Source organism: Corapipo altera, unplaced genomic scaffold (genome assembly GCF_003945725.1).
Source record: "Corapipo altera isolate COAL_440 unplaced genomic scaffold, ASM394572v1 78, whole genome shotgun sequence".
NCBI lineage: Eukaryota > Metazoa > Chordata > Aves > Passeriformes > Pipridae > Corapipo > Corapipo altera.
The window spans coordinates 4,632,216-4,658,783 of NW_020884904.1; the positions used below are offsets into that span (position 1 = coordinate 4,632,216).

Below are 26,568 nucleotides of genomic sequence, written 5' to 3' on the forward strand. Positions count from 1 at the left end.
CCTTGTGAGGAAAGTCTTGGGTCTGAATAGCTCAACGGATCAGTAATGATGTTCACTGAGTTTCAGTGTCACCTTCCAGACTGAACATACACAGGAAATGATCATACTTTCTCACTGATACAATAAAAATAAAAATTAAATCCAACAGAAGTGAAACATATAATTTCCAAAGTATTTTCCGACTTCACAAAGCCAGAAGTTTAAAAAGTTTATTTTGTAAGACAGCAATAGGCAACATGTGAAGTACTTCTAAGGTAACAGCTGTGTCGAGTAAAAACACTAACATACCAGACATAACATGGGTGGTAAACCAAATTTTTAGTACTCTGAATAATATAATTAAATTTTTTACTGAAATTATTACATTAAAAAAGATCAGCCTACATATGTTGAAAATTTGGTGTTATCCCACTACTCCTGACAACAATACTGTTTTCAAAAAAAAGTTTTTACAATTTTCTTCCAGTAAACCACATCTGGATTTTTAACCTCGTTAAAAGTTTTCACTGTGCTTTTAGATCAGACTGTATTGTAATGGAACTGTTATTTATCTCCAGATTTATCCAGTTCCTCCTTTCTGGACTCTCTTACATTTATCAGGGTCTCTAATTACATTCCTCTACTAGCTGACCACTACAAAAATTGAAATCCTCACCACAAATCTGTAAAAATGTTTCCACTTGCATTGGGAGACAAAAATAGAATAATTCCATGTCTTTTTGGACGGATGCCTAGCTGAAACTATGCAGGGTTTGACTGACAAGAGGATGTAGTCTTTACTGAGAGCACTTTCTTTAAGGTTCTTTTTAGTCTTCAGGAACATTTGACTAGATGAATGAGGAGAGGATTTATGCTAGTTTCCTTTCATTTTTGTTAACTTTGTCTGCTTTTTTGTAACTTTTGTCTCCTGCAACAAAATCTCTTCAGCTCATCGGGCTTACTGAATATATAATCACAAGCTGGTAAGTAGTAACTTCAGGAGTTTTGGGTTGAAATGGCACTCTATTCTTTTGTGTACAGCTGTGCTAGAAGACTAAAACCCCTTTGTGCAGATAAGCAAAACCAGAATTATTTAAATGCTCAGTATTTGCCAGAGTTATAACTGTAAAGTGTAGTCTTTCAGTAGTGAATAAATACGGTTAACACATAGCTCAGCCTGCAAATGCAGTGGAGAGACTTTGAGTAAGTTCAGAATTATTTTGCATCTGAGTGATCTCTCCTCACTGTGCTGCACGGCACTTTATCCGTTTCCTGGGGAATGTGGACGGGAGCTTACAGTGCACAGCAGGTAATTGGCTGCTTCAGCTGGAAAAGCAGAAAAAGGATATTTGTTGGTATATACAGAAAGAAAATGAGGGCAAGTGATAATTACTATTGGGTGATAATATTTGTCCATAGTCTTCTGAGCTGTCTGTGAAATTAAATCTATACTGGTACTTTGTAAGGGTAGTGAGTGTGTTCAATGTGAAGTTTAAGCAGTTGAGCAACTTTTTCTGTCGATGTATCTTGGACTGGAACTTTCATATGCTTTGAATGTGAAAAAGGAGGTGAATATATATGTGATAACACATTTTTTCAGAATGATTTCTTCTGCTGCTCAAGGCTTGTGTTTCTGTATCTTAGCACACACTCTTATGTTGTTGCTTATTTTGAACCATATCTTCACTTTATGTGAATGGTCTTATCTGATGTCTATGGGAAGTGAACATACCTCAGCCTTTAGGAACTCATTTCTGTATTTCTAAAACTTGCGTACGCCGAGACAAATATTTCCTCTTGGAAAGGGAAAGCTATTACTGGGTTAGATACTTTTTCTCAGTTGCACATGTGGCAGTTTCTACAGACAGCCCAAAAAGAGCTGTAATGGTATATCTATGTTTTCTGTTTAAAGTGGTTTATATCCAGATGGGGTGTGGAAGTGTGTTGGCAGTGTAGTGTCAGTTGCACCAGGTTCCTCCTAAAATAGGGTCATTTTCATAAAAACTTTTTATTCTCTGCTTTTTCTATTTCTGCTCGCTTTAACTAAATGAACCATACAGTTTAAAGTCAAAGCTGATAGATACTAGAATAACATCAAATCTGTTTTAATTTTCATAATACTGTGTAAAACCCCACCTATCTGAGGTTTGATAGTTCAAGGATCTTTGCATATGGGTAAATATGCCTGATTAATTTTGCTGGAATTGATTGACACACGAATATAGTATTTGCTTCAAAAATCTTTTGCAGTTTCATGTTGCAGGACTCCAGTCCTTGGATAGTTTGATTTTGTTTGCTGGAAATCTCACAATGAACCATGCACACTGTGTTGGAGGTTGAAATTGTGCTACATCTGTAGAAAAAGACAAATGAAATATTTTATGGATTTGGTAGGTCTACATGGCTGTATGTAGAGAGGATACTTAGAAGACTGAAAAATAGATAATACATTGTTAGCACTTTACAATCTTTAAAAAACAAAGATTTGTTTCCTCCTCTTTGCTAGAGATGAAATCCAAGTGTTTCTTTGCTTCTTTTATAGACCCTTGTACTCTTTGAGCTGGCTTTAAATTTTCATCAGTGTCATATGAGGTAAAATGTGTATTAAAATATTAAGGAAAATGGGGTTAAGACATGCTCTGTCTAATAAAAGATATTAGTATTTTTTGGCAGTCATCCTTTGGCCTATGTAATTTTTTTTCCAAGGGGCACTGACATTGGTCCTGGTTTCTTTAACGACCATCATTCTGTGTGTCGATGTGCTTTTTACCCACTGACCTTTTTTATTTATTTTTTTCTGAATGCCAAATGCTTAATGTGTCATTTCTGGCAGAAACTTCTGGTGATCAAAGAGAAAATAAAATGGGCTTGAAGAAAGTTGCTGGAAAGGCACATACAGGATGGCACAGGCATGTAAAGCTCTTTTTTCCTCCTGCAGGAGTTGCATACCAGTCTTCATACCTACTTAATGAACACAGGAGGAAGCACATATTTTTCTTGGGCCTGGAAAGCAAATGTGGTCTCAGAGTGCAAGGTTTACTACCAGTATAATCAGCTAGAGTGGCATGAGAGACCGCGTGCCAACTTTCTTTTGCCTCCTGTGTACCTGGCCCAATTAACTCCATTCTTCATTCTTCAGTCATCTCCCCAGGTAGCTACCTGGTGTTAATGGGCCATAAAATGCATGGCACTGGTCCATATGGAAATGTTTTGGGGTATAGGGGGTGTCTCAGCCCTTCATGGGTGTCTTTGAGAGCGTCAGAGGTAGAAGTGCTGTCTGAAAGGAAATTCAGAGGATGTGTACCTGTACCCTCTCCCTGATTGCTGGAAGAGAAACTTTGAATAATGCAGATCACCAGGTGAAAGCTAGATTAGTTTGGGAGAGTAAATTAATGGCACAGAAGACCCAATGGAGTGAATTTCTGTTAAGCACAAAGAGAAGAACCTCAGCTGGGATTAGATACTGTTGTTCTTATCTCTTAAACAAGATTTCTTCCCTTGCTTCTTCCTGCCTGCTTGCTTGTCTCTGTCTCTCCCTCCCAAGCAGGGATTAACCATAACTTTTCTAATTGGACTTCTAAACGGATTGTGCTTAGTTACAAGTCAAGTAGCTCAGTTCTTTCCCTGCTATCGCTCCTGTGTTTCCTGGACTCTATCCCTCTGTCTGCAGAGGTTGATGAAGTGAGAGGTAGCAGGGGACAGATGGTCTGGTGGAAAGACACTCATTCTGCAGACATCAAATTGCAAATAAAAAGCCCTAGGAAGGCCTGAACTTCTGCAGGTGAAGCTCTGCAGGGAGGGAAAGCACCTCGTGCTGTGAACCCAGCAGAAGGAAATAGATCCACAACTTTTGGGTAGGTTCATGCTTGAAAATGCATTGAAAATATTTTAGCAGGCTTGTGACCTTTAAAAGAGATTAGACCTAGTTATTAGTTCATTTCTACTTAAGCATGTTATTTGAGTGAGTGCTCTATATTAAGTGTGACTAGTATGCAAGTGGCTTTTTTTGGTATTTCATAGAAATTGTGCAGAGCTGAGGAATGTATTTGATTACCTATGCCTATTCCTTGGGGTCTTCCATGGATACATGCTCAAGCTCAGGACATTATCTAGAGCATCTGAATCAAAACTGTTGATTGAAATTGGAGTAGATCAGAAGAGAAGATCTGAGACTCTGCAAATTTCTCAGATCCTACCTTTCTTCTGTGCATATTTCTGAGTGTGCCTTTGATATCCAGGGACTCCTGTATGGACCTTGTTAGCATAAGGAAGAGGTGTTGCCAAACAAAAACTAATAACCTGGCAAGCCAACTCAAATCTGCTTGGAGTGATTTGAAGGAGCACTGAAAATTGGAAATTGGATTTCTGACTCATATTTTTCTGGGAATGTTGTGACATATTGGGATAATACACCTACTCTGTGTCACTCTTAGTCACCTAGCAAATTTATACCATTTTGTGAATTTAAACCTGTCCAGGTCTCCTGTCATACAGGAAAAACCTGTGGCACAGCCAGAAATGGTTGGGAAACATTTCCTTGGGAGCTCCTGTGGGGACACAGGGCCACCTGTGCCATGTCTGGTGGCCTAAATAGTTGTAATTTCCCCCCTGATTGTAGAGGAACCATTCAACAACACATTTCTCTTCTTACTCTTTGTGTTTAGGAGGAAAAGGGTTATGTACTGCTCTGTATGCCATGCCTAGATCTGAAAAGTGACCACAGCATTCAAGAAACCAAATTACTTGCTTGATGCATTTCAGGAGTCAAAAATTTCTTCCCAAACATGCTTATTTTTGTACCTTCATCTTCAGTTAGATCAAGTCACAAGTCAGGTTTTGGTGGTCCTGAGCTCTCTCACATGGAGCTGCAAACGATAATTTCTGATGTCAGAATGCCAACTCATCAAAATTGTAATAATTCAGAGTTATGGAGAAAACTTTTTGGTCAGACCTAACAGAGATCAGTGAAAAGCTACTTCTAGAGAAATTATGCTGGTTTTATATGCTCACAACCCAGACTCTGTCACTGTGTCACCCTGGTAGAGCCCTAATGTAGTCAGTAGAGCCATATTAATTTGACTCTGGCCAGGATAGGCCAGAGTAGTACTTAAAACTCATAGTTTTGAGTAAGTCATATCTATGTTAAAGAATAATTAAATCTGGGACCTTGAATCATACAAGCGTGCCTGGAGAGGGCTGAAATTACAACCAGAGGTGCTGGCACCTGCCAGATTTAATGGTGACCTCTCTCTGCAAATCCAAATGCAGCTCACCGAGTTCTAGAATTGTTAGGAAAACTCAAAACACCCAGATGGTGATGGGTCGCTTTCAGCCAGAAACAGCTCGCTCTGATTCTTTTTGAGTTCTTGGTTAGGAAGGACTTGAAACTAGTGCAGGAAGTGAGCTGAAATATTCAGAGTAATAGTTTTCCAGAGGGAGCTGTTCTGACTGAGGTTAAACTTAGCACTTTCAGCTGCTCTTCTGTTCTCTCAAAGTGTGAAAGGAGAACAAACTCACTGGTTGCGGGGTCTCCCAAGGAATGGCTCACACCAGTCATTCAGTATTGGCCTAATTGAAGCATTTCCATGTGCACCAGCACTCACATCCTTGATTTGTCTACTGGGACACAGATATGCCACCCTTCTCAGTGCAGTGGAGTCAGGGTTAGTAAAAGTGTATTGCTTTATTTTCACTGTTGTAATTTCAGGAGAGTAAACACGAAAAGGAATAAAAGTCAGACCATCTGGGCAATATAGGCTCTATCTCCCATTAAGGATTTGCCACAAGAAGATGGTACACCTCGCCTGAGACAGGAATTCTGACTCTGGGCAGAATTTTCTCTCCAGAGAATTTTCTCTCCATTTCTCTCCAGAGCCATGCACCAGATACACCCTCTCTCACCAGCTCTGTGTCTCTCCTTGTGAGGATGTAATCTTCCTTCCCCTGATTTTGCTGCTGTGCAGTGGCTGCCAAGGTCCCAGTGCTGCCGGGAGGTCATTTCCAGGGCTAGACATGGGGAGGTAAAAGCTGGATTGCTAAACAAACCTTGGTGAAAACTGATCATCTCTTGGCTAAACTCTTAATTCCTTTGGCCTGCTGAAGGTCTGCTGAGGGAGCCAGAGAACTCATGCAGCTCTGCAGCCAGCTGTGTGTGCCTGGTGCAGGAATTAAAACTCACCAAGACAGTACAGCTGTGTTTTTCATCTCCTTCACTTTAAAAAATGTGTCATTCCATGTTAATTATCCTTTTCGTATATGTCAGAATTGATGTATGATTCATAAATAAGAATATTTTATGTGTTGCCTTTGACACTGCATAAGTCAGGCAGTGACATGGCACAGACTGTGTTTACAGAGCCCTTATTGCAGGCGAGACCTGCAGTGGGGTCCTGACTGCAGCATGCAGGGTTGGTGACAAGGTATAAAAACTTAAATTCAAAAAAGTGTCTTGGAAGCATTTCTCCAGAAACAGAACATATTGCAGGTGCTGTATTTCCAACCAGTGAGGCCCGCATTAGGAATAACTTTTCTGTTAGCTAATTTTTGTCCTTAAGAGAAAGCTGCTTCCTTCCTCCCCTCATTTAATTCCTTTGCTGTTTTGACCTTCACCTGTGTGACTCGCTCCCTGAAATCCTCTCGGGAGGATCAGTGTCAGTTCTAATAAGCCAGCTGTCACTTTACACCAAACAGAAAGTAAGTGTTTCATTTGTTAAATGGGCCAGGAGAATACATCGGCTTTTTCTACCATCCTCGGTTTTCTTCTCGGGGAAAGTTACTTTTATGTGACTGAAAGTACATAAAGCGGATTTGAAGCTGCAGATTTAAGTGTCTTGAATGAAGACTGTTATGTAAGGCTTTTCTTTATTTATCAGTTGGACTGAAATGTGATCAGCGTTACAGCACAGGGTCTGGGAGCAATGAATTTCCTTGTGTTTCTAGTAAGAAGATAAGGGACACACTGTGTAAGGAATGCACTGGGAATTTTTCTTTAGAAAGCTGCGCAGGAAGGCACAGGAATAGTAAGATTATTGCACTGAGCTCTTGGCTGCTGATTCAGGATGCAACACTGCTTCTTGTTGGGAGTTTTGCCATTGCCTTGATTGGGAGAAGGATAGCTTTCCTCCGTCACAGCTTCTCTTGTGTTTGTTTATTGCTCCCCTTCCGCTGCTGTTTAGTGCTGACAAGCACAACCTGTGCTTCTCTACCAGCTTGCACAGGTGGGGTAGATTTACGTTACCAAGCTCGGAAAGTATTTGGGAGTGGCTGTTGAAGGGGAGCATCTACTTTTTTGTGCCTTTCACACAGAAGTTGGTGTTTGGGTTTTGCATTCAGCAGCTTGTGGAGCATAGTTTTTAAATAGTGTTTGACAAACACGAAGACAGTGCATCTCACTAACTAACCACTACAGTGGAGAGCAATTTGAGACAGGAAGAGAAGGTGGCAGCTCCAGTGCATGAAAGGAAGGCCATGGCTTTATATCATGAATCAGGAGATTGTGTAAGTATGGCTATGGTTGTTTCTGTGGATTTGGCTCTGTGGTGTGGTTTTTTGAGCTGAAAACAAGACTGTTTGTGGAGTAAGATGATGATGGTGAAACATCAACCCCTGGCTCAGCATTTAAACTCTGAAGCCAGACCATCTTATCTTGTAAAGTAAGGCCTTTTGGTGATGCTCCTGAGGGCACTGGCTGCTCAGCTCTCAGGGCAGATGAGCCTTCTTGCTCAGTATTGTTTGGAGGTATCTCCACAGCATTGTAGCTATACCCCACAGATTCTCTCCTCCCTGTGGGCATTACCTCATGAGCTCTTCAAACTTCTCCTGTCACTGCTGTTCCATGGGAGCCTTTGCCAACAGAGACTAAGGGACAGCAAGCTGCTTAGTGCATGTTACAGGAGGCTGCCCAAGCTTTACCATGGAGATCATCCTTTCACCTTCTTGGCTGCAAAAGTAGGGAGGGCAGCTTGTATCTTCTGGGCATTTAGTTTGTCCTTGTTTCATGATGTGGATAGGCTGGGGGCTAAGGGTCAAAAATCTCTCTTTGGTAGCACCCTAATTTATGCTCTGAACTAAATGTTTGCAGTAACTGAAATAGATATCTATGAAAATGATTTCAAGATACTAAAATCTAGTTAAGTCTCCAGTATACCATCCATCAGGCTGAGTGAGCTTTTAAACTGTGTATGTATGACAAATATACATCTTCTATTCAAGTATCTTTCCATGTGTTAGGAAAGGCCTTAAAAATTTTAAATCTAGAACCCTGTGCTTGGTCCTGCTCAGCAATGAGCATCCCTAAATTGCAAAGAAGTGGTTCTGTCTTTGTTGGTTCAGATTTATGTTGGATAGGGGTGTATTTGATATTTAGGAGTGTGATTCTCCCTCACACCCAACCCTCTTTGTCACTTCAAACAACTACAAAGGAGGGGGTGGCTATCTAATCTTTAGAAAAAAAAAAAACGAAACAAAAAAGCACCACCAAAACTTCTGACTATAGCAATACCACACCCTAAAAAAAAGTACCCTCTGGCCATTAAGCTGCACACCTTTGAACAATTGACTTTCTCAACAAGGGCTCAGGTTTGTGGCTTTTCAAGTGTATGGAACCCGAGCCTATGGAATCATTGTCTGTTCAAGCCACTGCCCAGGTGGGAAGCGGTGCTGGGATGATGAAACAAAACTTTCTATAAGAAAGGAAAAACAGATAGCTTAATTTACAAGAGATCTAGGATTGGCTTTATTTTAAATATAAGTGTATATATAAGTATATGACTATACAAATTTATATATAGAAGCAACAACAGGTAATTGGCCTGTAAAATGTGTAAGCAATAGATGTCTTTCAGCATGCACTACCTGGATTTAAACCTAGAAAAACAAAGAAGATTCTTTTATGGTTAAATCTCATCATGTGAGAGAAGTCAAGCAATTGGTAGACTTGCTGTAAATCCTTGCTGTTAAATTTGGAAAATAGGCAACATGGAATTCAAAAGATAGTTCAGACTTTTTATTTTTGATAAAACTTGGTCTGTGCCACTCCCTGTGGATGTGAACACAGCTACTAGTTAGGAAAATGCAATGTTCCCTTGTGTAGGCATAAGGCTGTGCAGACAGCTCTGTCTATTTGCTCTGAGAGTAGTGAAACTGGACAACTGAAAACTTGTTGATGTTGAAACAAATTGTGATTTGTGAACTCAAGCTCTTTTCTGATTTGTCCTAGAACAAGAAGCCACAGCATGATATAGCACATTTTATATACAGTGAGTGTGTCTGTTACAGAATTTTGTCCTATATAAAGGGGTTTTACTACTTATAGTCTGCATATATGAATTAATAAAATATAGGTTTTCTTCTTAACAACTTGTAATCCAGATATGGGTTTAGAGCCTTATCTTGGACATTACAAACACCTTGGAGGAGCAGATGTAAAACATCAGCATGCTCAAATAATTTTACTTTAAATATTCTCAACTTTCTTGGCTCAAACACCACCTTACTCTCATCACTCACATTAGCCTTTCTACAGTCCAGTTGCGAGAGAACTTTCTTGGCCAGAGAACTACCCTTCTCTGTTCCATGTGTTAAGGATTAGTTGGTTTAGTAACTTTACATTTCCCTTTCCTAGCTGTATTCCTCTGAAAAGTGCTGTTGGTAGATGCCCATAGCAATCACTGAGTACAATGGTCCTGGGTGCCCTTTGCACCAACTTGTGCAAAGAAGTAGAGCTGTTTCAAAATGAATTGCCTCAAGAAAACAAACAAAACCAAACCTCAACTGGCTGGACAGCCAACACGAGGTGATTTGGTAAAGGAATGTAAATCACTGTTTGTTTTTTTTTTTTTTTTAGTACAAAGTGTGGTTTTGGAATTAATAATGTCTCTGAGGGTGGGATAAATATTAAATATGCTTCCTCATTAAGTGTCCTCTAAGCTTTCATTGCTATTTTGTTGTTCTCTACAAATGGAGAAGCAATCAACTGCCTATGAAATGCAGGATTTGGAGAGAAAACTTCACAACTCCTGAACCTGTTTAATTTTGAAAGTTATACTGCTTCTGTGTGGTTGTGAGTATGTACTACATGTGTGAACCCACCTTTGCACTTACAAGCTGCAACTGAATTTTCATAAGGAGGGATGAACATTTATGTTGATTCCCACTTAGAGGTTGGTTCCCTGCACTTTGGAAGATAGGGAAATTTTTAATTTTATTTTTTTTTTTCTACTCAACTAGACATAGGTGTGCATGTTTTCTGTTTTTTTTTTTTTTTTTTTTTTTTTTGGGGGGGGTGGAGTATTAAAAAAAAAAAAGAAGCTTGGCTCATAATTACTGTGTGAGCAGAAAATGTGTTCCCAAGTTAGGATTATTACAGCCAACACCTGTGAGCTTGTTTCAGTCAAACAGCCGATGCTGTAAATTCCTTAGTAAGTATTTTGGAGTCAGTATTCTTCTCCTGAGTGCATAGATCTGTCCTCTCCCCCACTAAGCCCCTAAGATCTACTTTCCTTTATGTCTCGAAAATGACCCCAAGCACCCACTGTCTGTCAATCTAAAAAAGTGTGCAAATCCCCATCAAGACTTTTAGAATAGCTGTGTTCAGTGAAGATTGTATCCTGTTGGATCTGTTAATCTCTAGCAAAAGTTGAGTTGGGGTTTATACAATTATTTTCATGATATCATGGAGGACCCAATGCGTGTTGCAGAAAGGTCAGTGATGAAATAGGCCTGGAGGCTACACACAGATCCAAAATGATGTAACAGTAAATTGTAGTGCTGGTAAGTGTCTTGTTGGTGTTGAAGGGGGGCAATGTAGTAAAAATAGAATCTTTGTTATGGTCTGAGTGTCATTGTTTTGTGCAGATGTGAAAGCAGAGAAAAGATATGCTGTAAATGGCCAGGACTTTGCCAACCTGTTAGAGTAGTTTGTTCATAATAAAGTATAAAAATGGCAAAACAGTTTGGTCGTAGTTATGAACATGCCACTGCTGCATTTTGTTTTTAAACAAAAATAGGACAAATATGAAAAACGAGGAGGACAGAGGTGTCTCTTTCAATTGGATCATTTAAATTTCTAATGTTTTTGGATTCTCCATACTCCACTGGAGTATGGAGATGACCACTGGAAATCAAACTACCATCTTAATTTTAATACTACTCTGAGCAAGGTAACAATCCAGATGAGGTTAAAAGAAGATTGATAGAAATGTCCTGGTTGTCACATTGGAGACTATGATTGCAGCACAACTCTTCATCCAAACTAAAGCCAAAGATGGAAGGATGCTCTCTGAATGCTAAGTTTTGTTACTACACTAATAGACAAGAGTGAGGAATTTACTTTCTTTATGAAGTAACTTAATCTTCTTTAGGGACTTATTTTAAGACAGAAAAAGAAAAACAGAAGCCTCTTTCTAGAGGTGAAAGTAAGAGTAGGACTTCAGAATCCTATAAATCACTTTCTAAAAATGATCCTATTCATAAGGAAAACACTATTTTTGTCTATTTTGCATTGTAACTTTTAGTGGGAATGTAGATATCCACTCGGCAGTGCTCAAGAGCAGTGCCAGAGCTCATGGACTAGTGTTCTGTTCCATCTCTCACCAAAAATCTACATGCACAGAAAAATGACCTTGTGATGAAAGGATGTAATCCAGATAATATTGTTTGATTCAAGAATATTCTTTTTTCTTCTCACAGTTTCCTTGCTGGTTTCCATGGATAAACATGGCATCTAAATGAGGTGCTTATAAAAATGTACATTTTCCTAGAGTGGGGTTATTTCACTAGCACCTGGTGGCAGATTTTGGAGCTATTTCTGTGGAGAGGTTGACAATTGTGCCTCAAGAAAAGACAGGAGAACAGTTTGAGATTAATCAGGTTCCCTACACCTTGAGTTCCTCTTCGTGGTTTCTGCCTTTATGATCCTAGTTGGCAGCTTTTGCACTTAATGGTACATTGTATGGAATAATTTTGGCTTTTCTCTTGAATCTTGTGTTTTTTTGGACACAGATAGGGAGATTGATACAAATAATTCCTTCTCCTTATTTGTTTGTATTTTCAGTGGAATTTTAACTGTAGTTGTCAAAACCTGAGCACAACAAGCTACATCACAAAACAATAGAAATTAAAACATTTATTATAAATGAAACAAAACCAATGTTTAGTATTGTGAATCTCTGTGTCATTTGCCAAAGGCAGACTGCAGTTTAACAGGCTTTCAAAGTAGAAATGTTAAATCAATCAGATCTATTTCTGAGGAAAATAAATGTAGCAATTCTTATCAGATGAATAAATTGTTCCTTTAGAATATTGTTTTGCACCATTGTTGCTTCAAGTAGCATTTATGTAGTCTACTAATGAAAAGTCTCTGTAACAGCTAACACACCAGGTACAAAAAAGGCTTAAAATTCCCAATTTCTTTCAAAAGTGAATACAGTGTGTCAGAAAGGAGAGGAGAAGGGGAAAAAGAATAAGGAGCTAGAACTTTTTTCTTTTTTAAATAATAAGAACAGTGAGCTATCCTGGGGAGAAAAGTTCCTGTGAAAGGATAATATATAAAAAGTTTTTCACACTACCTCAAGTTTTCTTTGTTAAAAATATATTCAAGTTTTCTAGAGTTTTTTTCAACTTAAAATACTTTTTTTTCCTCTTTCCCTTCCCCCAGCCTGGGTAACTCCAAAATAAGTTGAAGGAATGAGCAAAAGGGTAATTGGTTTAAAGAAAATGAGATGGGGACACAGAAAATTGAATAATATTGCTAAAGAGGGAAAAATCTGGTTGAAGGAGGCAACTGACCCATCACAGTGTTGCAAAAGTATTCTTTTAGCTTCCAGGTTGTATTAACTAAATTGCTTTATTAGCTATTACATATACTAAATATAAGTAACTATAACTCTAGATTTCGGAGAAATAATGAAGTGTGACTTTATGTGCCAAGTCAATCTGTTCATTACTTGTTATGGATTTGATTCCATAAACAAAGTGCCCATCGGTGGAGATGAGATCATATCTGAAATGCCAGATGAGCTCTGTAACGGTTCCAGGTCTCTGTAAAGCAATGCCTGACTCTGCAGTGCCTGCCTCCCTTTGACCTGGCTAATGGCTGCTACATTTAGAAAGAATATTTCAAGTTGGTGCCTGTTCCTCTTCTTTTTATCTCCCCTTTCTTTTCCGCCTTCTCAGAAGTACCAGGATCCTCATGGAGGGGAGTCCTGTAGTTTGGCTGGCTCACCCTCTGATTTATTGCAGCTGAGATGCTTCACAGTTTCTGGTAAAAACAAAAAAGTGCATTTGTGTTAAAGACTTTTTATTTTTCTTTTGATTGCTGTGGAGTTTAACTGCCTCAAACTGGGGCCAGACTCTGTTTTCTGTCTCGCAGTTAAGTAACTCTGGTATTTATGATAGCCTGCAATTACTGTACAAACTACAATTTTTCCATTTCAAAAGTTAGCATTTCTCCACTCTTGCAGCATTATCTCAGATACCACAATTCTGTGCATCCTCAGGAGGAGGAAATGGCTGTGGCACATCACGTACTGTGGTGTGGTGAGGGTAGGGAAATGTGTTTTGGGTGTTTCTGTGATAAGTGTTCTTGTGAAGCCAAATTTTCATAAGTGTCCAACACAAAAATTTAGTTCATTGTGCATAATGTAATACCTTTCTTAGGAAGACTTTAGGTCTGCTAATCATTGTTAAGTGTTTTAAACATATGTGTAGCAAGGTAATTATGAGGTAAATTGGAGAAAAAAAAAAGAATCCTCAAGGTCTCATTTAGTCTTGGGCCCACATGAGAACAGATTCCAGGAATCAAGAAGAACAAAAATGTTTTTCCAAGTAGGCAGTGGTCTCAAAGGTTGAAATTAAAACTGATGTGCAAGGAGACCACTTCCTACAGGAACTGCTAAAACAGCAGATTGGCTGTGCCAAACCTGGGAAAACTGTGCTGTGTTGGATTTGTTTGTTCTGATTTGCTCTTTGGCTTCCTGGAATTTGTAGAGTTCAAGCTGAGATATGTGGTACCTAAAAGCAAAGCAAGAATAAATCCCTATCCTCCCTTTTTGTCAGGAGTTTGCTATTTATTTTTTCAGGCAATGTGCAATCTACATATGACACAGTGCAAGTGGGAAGATGGGTTTCATCATTCTCTGATCTCTGATTAGCTGGGATCCTGATGGCTTCAGTGTTCTGGAAACTGAGGGATATTTGCACGTGGATTTGGATGTATAAGATCTGCTTCAAAAATAGACGCAATTTTAACGAAACCTTACACAAGAGGCGTATAAATATTTTTGCCTTTTGCCAATGTATTAACTAGGGATTTTGAAAAGGTATGTCAATCTGTCTTTTGCCAAAAGCTGTTGGAGGAACTATGTTGCAGCCCTTTAAGTCTGACAACTTTCTACTCTTGTAGAGCTACTCTGTCAAGCTAAATTTTTTTAATAAGAGACTAACTTTTTACAGGGATGTTGATTAATTTTTTATTATTCAAGGTAGTACAAGATAACTGGTGGTTTATTTTTCTATCAGTTAACAGAGATGTAACAATAACCATGTTCAAATGTTTTGATATTTTAATGTACTGGGATGGCCACATATTTCAAATTTTGGTTTTTATTCTTTCATGGCAGAGCCTTTCATGACTTTGAGATGGTAAACGCTTCATTCTGCAAAAAAGGGTAGAATCAGCTGAGTTTATTGTAGAACAATACAGTTTTGATTTGGGGAAGAAGAGACTAAAAGTAACAAGGAAATATAGTCCTGAAGCTTGGCTGACACCACTCGTTGGTAGCCCATCTAATATATGAGGGCCTGTCTCCTCCTCAGGGTTCTTTGGAGCTCAGGACAGGCCTGTCTTTTATTCAATCTGCTTGTCCTGCTCTGTTCTGTGGCTTTGCTCACACTTTTGTCTCACCTGGTGGAGGGGACACTGCAACCCCTTCCTGCTGCAGCACCACTACCAAAGGCCTTCTCTCCCTAAGACCAGACACAGTGTTTTATGTGGCTTCTGCTGTAATAAATCAAATAAGGCAGCCACTCAAGTAGAGTTTGCAAGAACTGACTTTTTTTGTCTCAGTGGTGGTTTGAATAGTATTAGTACTGTGTGTCCTTCTAGTATTAATAGGGGAAAAACAGGCTACAATTTTAAACTTATATTTTATAATGGCTTTAGTGCTGTCTTAAAAGAAGAGATTCAAAGGAATTGCTTTGCAAATTCATTTATACACTTAATGATATATATGTTTACATGAAAAGTAGTGTGCAGTGGTTTCTCAATATATAGGCGACAAAGCTGGTGATGGGTATAGAGAGTAACTCCTGTGAGGAGTGCCTGAGGGAACTGGGGGTGTTAAGCCTGGAGAAAAGGAGGCTCAGGGGAGACCTTATTGCTCTCTTCAACTACCTGAAAGGAGGATGTAGCCAGGTGGGGATCATCCTCTTTTCCCAGGCAACAAGTGACAAGAAAAGAGGAATTGGCCTCAGGTTGTAACAGAGGAGGTTCAGGTGGCACATCAGGAAGAATTTCCTCATGTAAAGAGTGGAGCTTTTGGAATGGGTGGAGTCACCATCCCTGGAAGTCTTGAAGAAGTAACTGGCTGTGGCACTTAGTGCTCTGGTTTAGTTGACAAGATGGTGATTGGTCAAGGGTTGGACTTGATGATCCTGGAGGTCCTTTCCAAGCCTAATGATTCTGTGATATGTCTGTAGTCTCTTTAATCCCTTGGATGTGTAAAAAGCTCTCTTGGAAGCATTGGAAAGTTTTTACTTTTGATAAACTTAGCACAAGTGTGTAGTGTATCACTTTTACACTAAACTTGCTTATCTGAGAAGGGGAATGTGGTACCAGGGAGGACAGTAACCTCCAAAGTGTTACTAATACAATCAGTAATTGCCCTTCTGTACAAGTACACAGTGTGTACACAGCTCTCCTCTGCCTCCTATTCTCTGTTTATTTTCCTAAGCAAGAGGGGGAATTACCTTTAACTAGCCAAAGAAGTAGCTTTGTCTATTTTCATATCCCTTTGGAAAAAAAAAAAGGCAGCCAGATGTGGCTCTGATTTAATGGTAGCGGGGTGCAGTCCCTCCTTGGACTGAGCACTGTTTTGTAATATTGACCTCAAATACTCTGCAAATGGATGAAAACCATGGCATGAATACATTAAAATATAAGCAAACAGTGAGAGAACTCTTGATAATGTTTATGGTTTGTCCAAAATAAAATATTCTTCTGAAATAACAAAAAGGATGCATCACAGAAAATGACTTCAGTGAAATTGTTTGAATGCTGAGCAGCTGGCCAAAGTTCAGTGCAAGTCAATTCTGTTGACAGTAATACATCACAATTCAGTGCTGATCGATATTGGGACACTGCAGTCCTTGCTTATAGCATGACAAAAAAGGCTATTGATAAAAGGAAGCTTCAGATATTGGTATAAAAACTTTTGCACCTCACCGTATGTAACTGTATCTTACACTTTTCTGCAATAGCACTTCAATAGTCCAGAATTTAAAGTGCCACTAGAAATTATAGGCAGTTGTGTCATTAAATCAAGGTATGTTTTTCAACACTGCAGAATCAAAATGGTATTCTCTGGTCCAACAAAACTTTGGTGATGGAAAGAAGTGTTGGTGCTGACAAGAAGTCAGTAGGTTCACTTGATAAACAATGTTCACAGTATCAGATCATTGCATTTATTCTGGAAACCCCTTATCACTCCTTTGGGATGCAAATGTGGGATGAAGTTCTTTTTGAGTATTGCAGTGCCAGTTGCTCGTTTGAAGGATCTGTGACTGGCAGTGATATACAAAAGAAGACATTTTTTTGTTAGGTAGTTAAATGACATGAATTTACATCAGTCTGGGATATCATGGACAAATATACTCGTGCTGCTCTGTGCACTTGCAGTAAGTTTGAAGCTCCCAGGAAGTATCAGACTCCTTCATTTTAAGTACTGTGACTGTATTTTCACAGCATGTATGCTTCACTTCCACAGCGCTGAATTTATGATAGAGGTATGCTCAGATTTCTAGCATTACTAATACAATGCACATGACTAACAATATTGGGATGTTTCATTTATTAATAGGCTTATTGTGTGTTGGGGGATCCCGGATTAATGGAAGGATTCCTCAAAAGTCCTGTGTACAATGAATTCCTGCTTTCTACACGGGGAATTTAGTCCCGCGTGGCTTTTCGATTGCTGTTACAAGGTCAAGACGAATGGGTGTGATGGGTTTGGACTCGAACCTTGGAGTTTTTGGTGGTGTCATTCAGTGAACTGGTGTCACAGAGACATACATGTGCATGCAGGCAAGACTTATGTTTTATTTTATTTTTTCCTTTTTATGTTGTTTAAAGGGAGGGAGACCATCTTACATACTTCCATATTTTTCTTTTTCCTAGTAACCTGACTTTCAACTCACACCACGAGTTTTCATTTTTGATGTTCAAAATACCCATTTGTGCAAGTAATTTCTGTATAGACTATTCCAGGAGACCAGAGGCTGACTGAGGAAAACGTGCAGATGCTTGTCAGCCACCACATTCATCCCCACAGTATACTGACACAGTGTTCGTGTGCTAAAACAGTGTTGTAGACTTTGCGTTGTCCCTTATTACTGAAAAAGACAGTAAAGAATGAAACAAACTTACATATAATCAAAAACAACCTCAGTTTGCTGTTCTTGTTTCTTTTTTTATTTTTCTAAATGATAAGCTGATTTTTAGCTGAGTTTGTGAATTTTGATATCATTGCCCCATGTTCAACTTGTTATTATCAAAATCCTCTCCATTTGCAAATGACTACATTGATTCATGTAGGAAAAATAGTACAAGACTGTTGTTTGCCTACAACTACCTATTTTTGGTACTATTTCTTCATTGCAACACACTTCTAAAGACTTGATGGCTATGCATTGTGTTTCTAGTATAAAAGCTGGGAAAGTCTGTACAGCATATTGCTTTGTCTCTTACTTTATCACTGGGAATAGATTGCCAGCTATCTCTGTACATCTAATTTGTCTAAAAAAAAGGCACTGGCCAAATTTTCCCATTTTAGAGTTATTCAATTTACCCTAATGGTCTTTAACTGAGAGTTATGTTCACACAATAGAGGATAAAATAGACTGAAAACTTTTTTCAGAGCTATTAAATTTTTGAACTCAATGAGTTCCCATCCAATCCAGAAAATACAGGTTTCTAAATGTGTCCCATATGCATGTAAAATCTGGCAACTAGGAGCTAGATTTCTTGAGGTTGTTGGAAGATAAAGGAATAGCGGAAAGAGAAAAATGGAGAGGAATGTGATTATTTCTAATCTACAGTGATTGAAGGGCTAGATGCCAGTTGTGTCCAAGTGACATCATGTCAAAAGCATAACTGTGCTGAGGCAACTTGTAGGAAGCAGCCTTCTGCATCCGCTCAGTAAGAGCACCTTGCTAGATGATATACTGATGTTATTTCCTTCTTCGAGTTGAGGGGAAACAAAACCTTTCAAGTACTCTAGTTTTGTTCTGGAGTACTTTATTTTTAAAAGCAAATACCCTCAAAAACCCTCAAAAAAGCAACCCCCCAAGCTCAATGTATTTAAGGACATACTTTGTAACTAGGCATTGTTAAAGAGCCTGATGCCTATGCTCACTGTGAAGGTGAACATGAAAGGGCTGAGAAACCTGTATTGAAAACCATTGCACTGAGCTAGACATGAAGGGGGGCAACCCAAGGAAGCTTCAGAAAGTTCCATCTGAATATGGAGAAGAACTTCTTCACTGTGCAGGTGACTGCACACTGGAACAGATTGCTCAGCGAGGTTGTGGAATCTCCCTCATTGGAGGTATCAAAGAACTGTCCTGTACCATGTGCTCTAGGATGACCCTGCTTGAGCAGGGAGGTTGGATCAAATGACCCACTATGGTCTCTTCCAATTGACCCTTTCTGTGATTCATTTCAGTGTATCTAATTGACTAAATAGGCAGGACTGAAAGGCAAACAAATAGGAAAAATAGTTCTCTGCTCCTTAAAATTATTATTATTTTTTTTTTTTTTAGGACTTAGCATAAGCCTATAGTCCAACAAAGCACAAGCTTGCTTAATTGACAAAGAACAAATCTTAATTAAATAATTTGACCTTAAGGATATGCTCTGTCTCTTCCTGGTTAGACATACGTTTTGCAGAATCAGAGTATGAGTGAATCACTGGGCTGTGTAAGAAACAGGGACAGAATCAGACTGGTGCTCTGAAAACCATGTCTGTCCTGAAAAGTGTGTGACTTCCAAATGAACTAGTGAGGGTAGCTGCTGGTAGAACTTAAGGTAGACGTGTTGTGCTACCATCCCCTAAAAGGCATTTAAAAAAAAAAGTTCCAAGTGTAAACAATTGCATGGGGGCCATGTTCTTTTCAGTATTGTTCTTACTGAAAGTTTCTGTGCTAGAGTTCTTTAATTTCTTCAAGAGTTGTGTCAAAGATTTAGAAACCACTATTACTCTATGTGTTTTAATAGCAGAACAGCAGCTGTGCTGAGACAAGCCTCAGGTGGCCCATGTACAAACCATGGAATGTTTGGGGAGGTTAAAGGCAAGTGCCAAAGGACAGCAAAACTGACTTCAGTGAAGATTCAGAAGCAGCTTAGCTGAGAAGTCATGAGGTTGCTGGCCCTAATGTAGGAAAGTACTTAAGCAGGTGTATGGTTTTAAGCATGTGAGGTTTTTAATTTTGTTTCCTATGAACATCCTTAAGTACTTTGCTGGATTAGGATTCTGGCAGGACTGAAACCCTGGATATCTTTGCACATTAAGCAACATAGATTATAGCAAGAATTTCTTTGGATTTTCAGTTTTTCTGTAAATTCTGTACCACAGTTATACTATTTCCTTTTCGGTTGTTCTTGCTTGTAGTGCTCGAAAGAGTTCACTGGGTTTTACAACATTTAAGATTCTACATTTTCCTGCTATTAGATAAGCAAATGTGTTTCAAGAGTTTTGGGGAGGGAAGGAGTCCCAACCAACAAAACTCAAGAAACTAAAACGGATGGAAAATACTCCTCTTATAAAGCTTTGAGGCTGGCCGTAGAAAGATTGCAGTCTTGTCAAACAAGTCATGGCAGAGTAGGAATTATTTGTGTTCTGACCTGCAAAAAGAAAAAAAAAAAAGTAAGTTTGCACTTAGCATGAAGGCAAAGATAAAGCACACCTAGGAACAGCTCAGCTCAGTTTATCTGAGCTGTAAGAACTCAAAGTTAACAGCAAACCATCATAAATGACATTAGTTCTTCTACAAAATAAGTGTGGTTGGGCTTGATTCTGCATTACACACCTCTCTGTGTCTCTCCAGTGATGATACCTTTCTCTTTTGTGAAGTTTCTTCATGCTGTTTTTACATATTATTGAAGTAGGAATTGGGAGATTGGACGGCGAGCACTGGATGCAAAGAATTTTTCAAGGGGTGTTGGTTGTTTACCAAAATTAGCTGAATTAAACGGCTAAAAATAATCAAATGATGTTTCAGCATAGAACAATACAGCTTTTTTTCTGGCTGATGAGAAGAAAGCTGAACCAAGGCTGGGAGAGCTGTCATGATTCAGGCAGCAGGACCTGGACTACTCTTGCTCCGTTTATGCTCTTATAACTTGCAGATTTCCTATTGTTCTCCTAAAACAGATTTTTACACATTGATTGAGGGTTTCCTTTGGCTTGAACGAAGGGATAATACAGCAGTTTTTCAGTGCAGAGGGGGAGTGTTTTCCAGCTGTAGGTTCTCTGTCTGCCTGGCTAATGAGTCTGTCTGAGGTAGATGGACTTCAGCAGTTTCTAATACTGAAGACTGGGCCAACAAAGGAACCAAAGAGGATGTGATTTCAGAAAGAATTTTACTTAATTAAAAAAAAAAAGGTAGCCTGTTGCAAATAAATGCTGTTCTTTTGGAAATGAGCACCATTTCTGCTCTTTCTCCAGCTGGATAGATAAAAAGTTGGAATTACAAAAGCATACCCAATAAGCTGGCTCCCAAAATATGATACTAGCTGCCTCAGTCACAGCACAGACCTTACTATTATTTTGAGGTTGCACAGGTTTTCCAAGGGCTGAATTGACCCATTCATTTCTCTTCTAAAAATTCCATTTTGGTAATGAAACATGATCTCAGCTTTCATTCCTAGTTCCAGTAGAAGTAAAAGGAATTGAGTCTACTTTCGCCCTTATGTCAATTGCTGGTGTCTTATCTGACACTCCAGCAGTATCCAAACTTTCAGGTTCCAATGTTCACAAAAACCATAAATAAGTAGAGTGGTGCCATGCATCATTCATCCCCTTCCTGGTGAACCTATTAATTCAATGATGGTAAAGCATCTTGGAGCAATTCTTTGACCTTAGCTCTGCTAGTTTGTCTTTGTTCAGGTTACTGAAGGGGGAGCACATGGAAGGTATAGCAATGTCTTGGGCAATATGTATAGGGTTTATTTATTTTTTTTTTGGGGGGGAGAAGTGTCTTCACTCAATGCAGTATGAGATGCAAGGTGCCTATACAGGGCTAAAGCATTTGGTACTCTCTGACTCTCCCCTCTGCAGGCTGGCAGTGTGTGGAAATGCACTTAACAGTCCCACAGATAGCTTGAAAAAGTGGCTTGTAGGATAAATGTCTGCTTGTTTATTAGGGTGGATTAAAAGACAGGAAAGTAAATGTCATGTCTAAGTACTAAACTGTGCTGCTATGCTGTGTAAAACAAATTGAACTTTACATCTATATTGCATTAGTGCACCGCCTTCTTTGTTCTTGATTTATAGTTTTGAAAAATACTTTTAAGCCTTAATGTGAGCATTTCTGTAGTTGCATAATTAGAACGAACAATTTATCCTTTAAAAAGGAAGGGATTTTTCTTATTCACTTTTTGGTTTGTGTCATTACTTTTTAAATTTCATGAACTTAAATGTGCTTGTAACTGTTACAAAATGATCTGAACACCACATTCAAAATCTCAGGCTTTTACTGCAAACAAACATTTCCTTCATTCACAGCGATAAGCATTTCTTCTTCGTTTTCTTTAAGTCAGACCATTAATTATGGTACACCTAGTATGGTGTTTTACTAATCAATGAAATATCAATTGATTTTAGTCAAATGTTTTGTGTGATCGAAGTTGTCTTACTACACAGCTCACAGTAAATTATTCCTAAAGGTTTTGGATTAAGTTGCAAAATTTTTGTAAAAGCAGCTAAATATTTTTCTGCTTTATGTGAAAAATCTTCAAATTATTTTGATTTTAAAATTATACTTCATATACCCTAGTTAATAGCAACAATAGAAAAGATATTTTTGAACTAGCTTGTTATTGATAAGTTCTTAATATTTACAAAATTTAAATTATATATCCTGCAGAGACCTTTCTGAATCATAGTTTCATCTTGTGTGCTGATCCTACAGGAAAACAGATTTTCATTTACTGGCCCTATGCTGCAAGATAAAAACAAGTGTATGGGGGAAAAGAAGTATAGGATTTACCACTGAGTTTTTCTGTGAGGCAGTAGAACCCTGAGATGCTACCTTTCCCCAGGGATAGTTTGCTGTGTTGCATATACTGAGTTCTAGTTCATTTCCTCTTCGGGACAGAGAGGAAAAATTTCAGAGAAAGTACAGTATCTGGAAATCTACATTAAAAAACTTGGGCCATAGCATAGTGTTTTAAGATTCCAGCTCTCTATGGCAAGGGGAGTGAGCCGTATTTTCAGCTGGCATAACCTGGCACTGCTCCATGATTGCCATCTCTCATTGGCATCTGTGTTGTCCTCCAGTAAAACAGATGATGTTGATTCACTGTAGGTTATGTTCCTAGTGAACCTATATTACAACATGATGTTTCGATTCAGAAAAGTGCTTTTCCAGTTCATATGTCAGATGTATGCCTTGTGTTACCCTGGAATCCATATATTTGACACAGAAAATGTGTTTCCTGAATTTAGAAAAGACGTATTTTTTTTGTTCTTATACTTTCTATATTTGAAAATGGGATCTCTTGAATCTGATCTGATTTCTTGAGAGGTATTGTCTTTCAACATCTGCTTTATGAGATCTACTGGCAGGTGGAAGAAAAAAACATTTTTGAAGACTTGTTCACTAGGATAAAATGGTCTGTTGATCATTAACCGTCTTCAGAAGACAGATGGAGAACCACCAACAGATTAAATAGGTGGAAAATAACTATGCAAGAACTTTGCTGCAATCAGAAACAAAGCTTTAGAAAAATATTCTGAGAAAGTCTTTGAGGGCTGGCTGGGTTATATATTTTCCCAGGCGCTGCAGTTGGGGAAAACCAGCCTACTGAGACTTAAGCACATGAATAATTAAAACTTGGTCAACTCATTCTCAAAGATCAAGGTCTGAGTAATTTGCAAATGTCAAGTTTCTTTATATAAGCAAACTACTCTGTCAAGCACACACTACATATAGGGTTTTAACATGCCTTTTCAGTCCAAGTGCAAGGGAGTTTAAAGTGTTTGATTGTACTAACACTGGACTGACCTTTTGGTATTTCATTTTTTCCACCTCCTGTTTGTTACAGGCCAGGTAAGGTGTTTCAGGATTGATGCCTGATTGTGTTCTAAAAGCAATATTCATTGCGAGTCACAAAAAATCATTTTGATACTGTGTGATGAAACAGGTAGATGAAAGGGCTAACGACAATCCTTGCCACAGCAGTGACAGTCTGAAACATGTGCTCTTGTTTCTTGAACTTGTGTCTTTATCAGTACCAGTTTAACACAGTAAAATTTAAACAGAGTAGGAAAAAGGCAGCTCCTGGGAGTCTGTAGCCACTAATACCAAGTCAAGCTGATGACTGGGGTTATATTGTCTTTAAAAAACGTGGTATTTAATGCCAGTTTTTGTCTTGGAGCCTGAAGAGTTTATGTATATTGGACTCTGAAACTCATGTTTCAAAACACAGCATTGAAATGACAAATTTACTCCTTGCCTGCTGGAACTGGCTTTTGTTTTGGTTTCTTTCTAAGCTATTTAGAACTGAAAGAAAATGAAGATAGACGAATACCTAACCCGTGCTGGAAACTTTGGGGTTTTTTTGCTGCTTCTGTTAGCTAGACACCATGATGTACTACATCAAGGTGCAGATGTTCTAGGGATTGCATTTACATAAATGCTTGAAGTTTTCTGCCGACACTGTGATGGTTCATATTCAAAACAGTGCAGGCAAGCAAAGTCATGATTATCTCTGGGACACTCTGTTTCCCAGGAAAGCAGAGCTAGATGTGCCAAAGCAAATAATAGTAGTGAAGATGGTGATCTGACTGCTTTAGTCCCTCTACACACAGTGCTTGCATGTTTACATGAAGTCCCACCAGAAAGGTCTGAGTGGTTGCAATAGCTGTACTGAGAAAAGAAAGTGAACTTGCAACACTCTATATGGTGATTTTTTTGCATATTTGATCTGTTGTGTCTTAAGAAACATGCTTACCTTTGATTTTTCTAGATCTGATTTCTGACCCTTGCAGTTTCTCCTTACTCTCTCCCACAGTCTGCAACTATTCTGCCAAATGAAAATAAAAAAGTACACTAACTATACTGAGGAAGTGGTTTCCTTGGAAATGGTGACCATACGAAAGCTATAAATGCTGATACCAAAACTATAGTTGATTGTACGGATGTGGGCCCTGTAAAAAAGTAAAATGGGTTCCCTTTGCTAGCTAAAGGGAAAAATCTTGTTGCTGCTTAGGCTTTTTGCCAAGGTGCAGCTGAAGTAAGATTATTTTAGCTGTGTGATGTGTGAGAGCTTTTTGTATCTTTCTGTTTTATATAAGGTCCTTGTAGGAACGTGTCTATGAACAAAAGCCATTCTGATTTCATATTTTCATAGACTTGTAAGTGAAAAGGTGAGTGCATACTTTGACAACTGAGCATGGGACAAGGCTTCCAGTGCTGCCTTCAGCTGTGAGTTGGTTCTACTCAGCTCCCTGTCACAGCTATTGTGGTGTCCAGGCAGACACAGGGCAGACACAAGGCTGTCCCCGTTGCAGAGCTGGTGAGGAGATTTGACAGCTGGAAGTGGTCAGAGGAGCAATTGCTGACAGAAAAGTGGGAGGCAAAGCTCGGGAGGCTGCAGTGTTGGTACACGCAGAGCTCTGTTCTCTCTGCTTTCTCCAAGTGTCCATGCAAACCACATCTTCTTATCAGGCCTGAGTTACAGCACTGATCTAATATGAACATGGTGTTGGTTCTAATCCTGAGAAAATGTAGATCTATGAACGTGAGATGGATAAAAAGTTGGAGTTGGATTTCTCTAGAAATGTTAGAATATGGCCATGGTGCCTGGCACTGCTAAACACCAGTCTAAGTCAGTGAGCTGCAGAGCTTTATATCCATCTCTCAAATAGAGATTTGCTGTTGAAATTGTTATCCTTCTTCCTTATAAGATATAAACTTTGGTACTTTTGTATCCACTCTATTTTTTTTCACCTGGGACCTTCACTTTGATGTAAGTTGCAAAATCAGTCAATATGTTTCCTTTAAAGGAAAAATCAGGAATGAATATTCAGCAGCTGTAAAAATGCTCTGGAGATTGATATCTAATAGAGATGAAATAAAAAGCAGAAGCTGATTAGAATTCCAGAAAATAAGATATTCATCTATTTATAGGAATTTGAGTCTTCATATGCCAGATTTTGTAATTTAATGCTGAGAACATCCTTGATTTTAAGCACTTCTGGATAAATCATTAAATGAAGGAAAAGTAAAAGCAATGTTAAAAGAGCCAAGTTACGTTGATTTACAAAAGAAAAATGTAGCCAATATGAATTGTCTGGTTGAAGGATGCATGAGTAAAATGGAACACTGTGCTGTGTCTGAGATGTGCTCTCATCATTGTTGAGGCATTGCCCCATACCAGGGACTTACTGTCTCCAACACAGACTGATGTGCTAAGCTAGAAACACAGGGTGTAATAAGAATGTTTCATGGTGGATCTTCTTTTGCTCTTGCCTCTCCCATTTCTAGCTTCTAAGTTTATGACTTCGGAGAGCATTTGTAGGATTTGTGAAATGAAGATGACCTCTGACCACTGAGAAAATGTAAAAAAAAATGCTGGACTTCCACTACTATGGAGATGTATTAAACAGCTCTGTGTATAATTTTTTAAATCTAAACATGTACGAACTATGAAATTAAGGGCTGTTATAGGGTGACATATCTCATGTGGAAGTATTCCACATCTCATGTGGAAGTATTACCTGTTCATTTGTTTATCTAAGTATTGCTATAGCTAGAAAAGAATGTCAAGGGTTTTGAGGGGGGGAAAAAGCCTCAAAAAAAAGCTAAGCAAAGCTTGGTGCTCTGTGAGCAGGGTTGGGCCAACTAATCACAGTGCCATTTTCTAGCTGATGTGCACTCCTGACCCGTAATTTTTGTGAATTGTAATGTTGATGCAAATACAGAGCACCCACATAAGGTGGAGGGAAATTGTACTGTATTTTGGTACAACTTCACTGTGGTCTGCCTCTTGGCAAGGGATGTTCAGGTGCTTTGTAAATAATACTTGTTAATCAGGTCCCCTTGTAGCAGTTCATGTCCTTGTGCACAATATGGACAGGACACAATATGGAC

At 38.8% G+C, this 26,568-nt stretch overlaps 1 protein-coding gene across 4 annotated transcripts in view; it reads left to right on the forward strand.

Moving 5' to 3' along the window:
- Nucleotides 1-768: 768 nt before the first annotated feature.
- Nucleotides 769-26,568, forward strand: part of INSC (INSC, spindle orientation adaptor protein) — a 135,716-nt gene continuing 109,916 nt past the window's right edge. For 2 of the 4 annotated variants that reach the window (XR_003528942.1, XM_027651398.1), the window contains exon 1: nt 769-962. The gene's annotated coding sequence lies outside the window, so the exon portion shown is untranslated. Of the gene's footprint in view, nt 963-1,219; nt 1,289-7,413; nt 7,477-26,568 lie in introns of those variants that run through there. The other 2 variants (XM_027651399.1, XM_027651400.1) reach the window with 2 other exon arrangements.